Raw genomic sequence first — 5,000 nt, 5'->3', positions numbered from 1 at the left:
GACGGTGTGAGTGTGTGAGCGTGTGAGGGAGTGTTTCTGATGCCGTTAGTGCTGTTATTGTCTGCCTGTGCCCTGCGCTGTGTGTCAGGGATCTTCCTCTGGTTTAAAGACTCTGATGGAGAAGTGGATGTTGGCAGCTGCTTTAAACCGAACTGACCGCAGGGTTGAGTTTATATTTCAGACTCAGGGGCTGGAACTTCCCTCTGCGGTGCTTTTCTGCCACTCTGACTTCTCCATGTCGCTCAGATCAAGCAGGTGAACTTCTGCTTTCCCTCAGAATCTGCCCCTCACCTGTTCCTCAGAGTGAAAGCGTCTGTGTCTGGACTGTCTTACTGTAAACTCACCGTGTTTATCTCAGACTGTGTGTTTCCCTCTTTCAACACACACCCTGTGACGTGTGTGTGTGTGTGTGTGTGTCCACAAGGATGTGTTTACACAATAATTATTACAAATACCTTTCAGCCTAATCATCACCAGCTGAGGAACAAAGAGCTTTGTGTGTGTGTGCATGTGTACATCCGCGTGTGTGTGTGTTTGTGTGTGTGTGTGTTTGTATGTTTGTGTGTGCACATACCTATGTGTGTGTGTGTGTTTGTATGTTTGTGTGTGCACATACCTGTGTGTGTGTGTGTGTGTGTGTGTGTGTGTGTGTGTGTGTTTGTTTTGCTGCTTCTTCTGGTGTATGGTGCTTTTCCACTGCATGTTATTGTCTCCACTTGACTCACTTTTACCTGGTTGCTTTTCCACTCACACAGCTTCCTCACAAAATGGAGTGAGTGACGTCACAAATCTCAGTCTCTAACAGGAAGCATGGGCTTTGAAACCCACAACAACGGCGGTATACATAAGTCAGGCGCTGTTTACTCGTTGTGTGGCGTGTTGTTGTTGTTGTTGTTGATTGGACTGAACACGGCTCCGCCCCCAGTTCTCACAGTTTTCCTTGTCACACGTTTGCTTCTGCTGGAGATTTTCCTCGGCCACCGACCCAAGGAGCGTTTGAACCTCTTCAAAAACCACTCAGGGGGATGTCATGGGCTGCTGCTGTGAGTCGGATAAAAACAAATGTGAAAGCTGCTGTAACTTCAGAGACGATGTGGAACCAAAAATGGTTCTTCTATGGCGTCACTCAAAGAACCTTTTGTAGCACCTGTGTTCTTAAGAGTGTAGAATCAAAAGGTGTGTCTGTTTTCAACAAAGAAATTAATTTGACACACATCGCCCCAGACTTTTGCATACAGCTGTGTGTGTGTGTGTGTGTGTGTGTGTGTGCCAAATATACAAGTACATTGTGACTTCCCCTCCCTGTGAAAGCAGGGACACAAGCAGGTGATGAGTGCTACATACAGGTGCTTACAAAAGGTTCTTTGAGTGACGCCATAGAAGAACCATTGCTTGGTTCCATAAAGAACCATTTTTACTGATACATTTTAATGGGTAAAGGACCTTAAGATCGAGTGATGGATTTTTAAACCTTCAAAGTTCTTCACACTCACCCAGCTCTTAAAGATAAATACTTCCTTTTCTTCTATGGCATCGCTCAAAAACCCTTTAAAGCAGCTTTGTTACTAAGAGTCTAGGCTTAGAGACATAGGGCTAAGCTAAGACTAGTGTAAGTCTTCTCAGAATGAATGGAAGTCAGTGTAAAGTCATGAAAACAAATTTGTATGTATCAAGTCTCTGAGTTGAAAACCCCTCGAGATGCTGAGAACAAACTATTTAGGTACCTTTCAGTAATAAGCAGCTTTTTGATTTTGAAACTGCTTATAGACGTGTGTGTGTGTGTGTGTGTGTGTGTGTGTGTGTGTGAGAGCTACTCTGTGTGTGTGAGAGTCGTGTTCTGGATAAAGGTTTGTTGTAGTTAAAGGTGCGGTCAGAAAAAGCACATGAAAACGACCTTTAATCCCAGTCACGTTCGCTGATGTGTGATTAATCAGACAATGACTGAAGACAAATACCAAATACCTCCTGTTCCCTATGTAGTGCACTAGATAGGAGGGAAATAATTGTGTCTACTCAAAAGCAAGGGCACTAAATGTGACCAGTGAGTAGATCATTAGTTTCAATGAATTGTGTGCAGTGTTAAAGTCAGAGGAAGATAACTTCCAATAAAATTATCTTAATCTTCAATATATTCGTTAATTTATTTCATCCATAACTCAGAACTCTACATAGAATGTGTTTGTATTTACTCTGTGTCCTGTTCAAAAAACCTGATAAAAAAAAATGTTTCAGTTTCTATAGACCGTTATTAATAGTTACATGCACTCTAAAATATTGTTGTTTTTTTAATCTACCCAACTCTGTTAGCTACACAATTAATGTGAGTGCTTCTAATTAACTGTCACAAATGAACATTTATTGGGTATGTTCGAATAAAAGCACTACTTTTGTGTAGCGAACGGTTAGCTAAACTACAGTTTAAGTGCTAGCCAGTGTTAGCTCGCTAACAAAAAACTAAGATTTAACTGAATAATTAGGACGAGGGGGAGAAATAAAAGCATTTATAGCGCTTAAATAACATATAACGTTGTTTGTCTGCGAAGTCTTGTGTGTTTAATGTGTTTAAAGCACTTTGTTCGAGTATGTTGTCGAAGCTTTAGCCGTTACCTAACGTCTGACAGACAGCGTAGTGCACTGTTTCACAGCAGAAATTTTGGCGTGTACACGCAAAACAGTGCGTGTAAACGTGCGTGTATATGTGCGGCGTGAGTATGTGAGTCCCAAACTGAAATATTATACACAGTTTGAGCGAGTAATATGTGTTTCAAGTCCGTAGGGCACTAGTGTAAGGAGAAGTGAGCGATTTGATATTCAGCCACCGTGAGCACGAGCAAGCGAGAGTCCAAACCAGTGGGGTGTGTGTGTGTGTGTGTGTGTGTTGGGGCTTTTGTAAACAGATAAGAAACTATTATATTAATAAATATTAACTATTTATATAATGTTGTTTGTATCTATTTATTATAAATACCAGATTCATTTTGAGAGTAGGGTTCACAGCTTGATTAATGTTATAAATAAATCACCCACTAATTATCATTTGCCCTTAAGGTCATCACTGACTGAAGACACTGCAGCAGATTCACACACCCTGTGAACAAGAGTAGTACATTTTAGAATTAACATATATATATTCAGCTTGTGTTGCCGTTACCCAACCATGTACCAACTGGATTCCAAAAAAGTTGGACACTAAACAAATTGTGAATAAAAACTGAATGCAATGATGTGGAGACGGCAAATGTCAATATTGTATTCGTAATAGAACATAGATGACAGATCAAAAGTTTAATCTGAGTAAATGTAACATTTAAAGGAAAAATATGTTGATTCAAAATTCCACAGTGTCAACAAATCCCAAAAAAGTTGGGACAAGTAGCAATAAGTGGCTGGAAAAAGAAAATTGAGCATAGAACGAACAGCTGGAAGACCAATTAACACTAATTAGGTCAATTCACAACATGATTGGGTATAAAAAGAGCTTCTCAGAGTGTCAGTGTCTCTCTGAAGCCAAGATGGTAAAAGAGGATCACCAATTCCACCATTGTTGGGCAGAAAGATAAAGCAGCAATACCAGAATGGTGTTACCCAGCGTAAAATAGCAAAGACTTTTAAGTTATCATCATCAACCGTGCATAACATCATCAAAAGATTCAGAGAATCTGGAACAATCGCTGTGTGTAAGGGTCAAGGCCGTAAAACTCTACTGGACGCTCGTGATCTCCGGGCCCTTAACATCACTGCACCTCAAACAGGAACGCCACTGTCAAGGAATAACAGAATGGGCTCAGGAATACTTCCAGAAAGCATTGTCAGAGAACACAATCCACCGTGCCATCCGCCGTTGCCAGCTGAAACTCTACAGTGCAAAGAGGAAGCCATTTCTAAGCAAGCTCCACAAGCTCAGACGTTTGCACTGGGCCAGGGGTCTTTTAAAATGGAGTGTGGCAAAATGGAAGACTGTTCTGTGGTCAGATGAGTCACGATTTGAAGTTCTTTATGGAACACTGGGATGCCATGTCATCCGGACCAGAGAGGACAAGGATAACCCAAGTTGTTATCGACGCCTCCGTTCAGAAGCCTGCATCACTGATAATATGGGGTTGCATGAGTGCTTGTGGCGTGGGCAGCTTGCGTGTCTGGAAAGGCACCATTAATGCAGAGAACTATGTTCAGGTTCTAGAACGAACATATGCTCCATTTCAACAAGATAAAGCCAGACCACATTCTGCAGCAATCACAACATCACGGCTACGTAGGAGAAGGATCCGGGGACTGAAATGGCAGCCTGCAGTCCAGATCTTTCACCTGTAGAGAACATTTGGAGCATCATAAAGAGGAAAGTGCGACAAAGAAGGCCAAGACGATTGAACAGTTAGAGGCCTGTATTAGACATGAATGGGAGAGCATTCCTATTTCTAAACTTGAGAAACTGGTCTCCTCTGTCCCCAGACGTCTGAGTGTTGTAAGATGGAGGGGGGATGCCACACAGTGGTAAAAATGGCCTTATCCCAACTTTTGGGGATTTGTTGACGCCATGAAATTTTGAAACAACAATATTTTTCCCTTAAATGATACATTCTCTCAGTTTAAACTTCTGATCTGTGATTTGTGTTCTGTTCTGATTAAAATATTAGATGCTGGCACCTCCCCATCATTGCATTCAGTTTTTATTCACAATTTGTTTAGTGTCCCCACTTTTTTGGAATCCGGTTTGTAGTTGCTATTAAACAGCAGTTGGGTAAAGGCCCAACTACCCAACAACTAATTGGGTTAAAACAACTAATGCTGGGTTTGTCTCTATTGGACCCAATGCTGTGTCTCTGAAACCAGACGGCTGTAGTAGTGTAGACGGTTCCTAGCACCTTTTAGAGAAGGGTCTGTACAGCTCCAAAAAGGGTTCTTCTACTGTAACAAGTTTGAAATGGTAACAACAGAAGAGCCCTTCTTTCCTCAGCCCAAATCTCCGCACACGACGCTGTGAATAGAAAGTGTGATGTTTA

This window comes from Hoplias malabaricus, unplaced genomic scaffold (assembly GCF_029633855.1).
Source record: "Hoplias malabaricus isolate fHopMal1 unplaced genomic scaffold, fHopMal1.hap1 scaffold_180, whole genome shotgun sequence".
Lineage (NCBI taxonomy): Eukaryota > Metazoa > Chordata > Actinopteri > Characiformes > Erythrinidae > Hoplias > Hoplias malabaricus.
Note: the sequence above shows the minus strand (reverse complement) of the source record.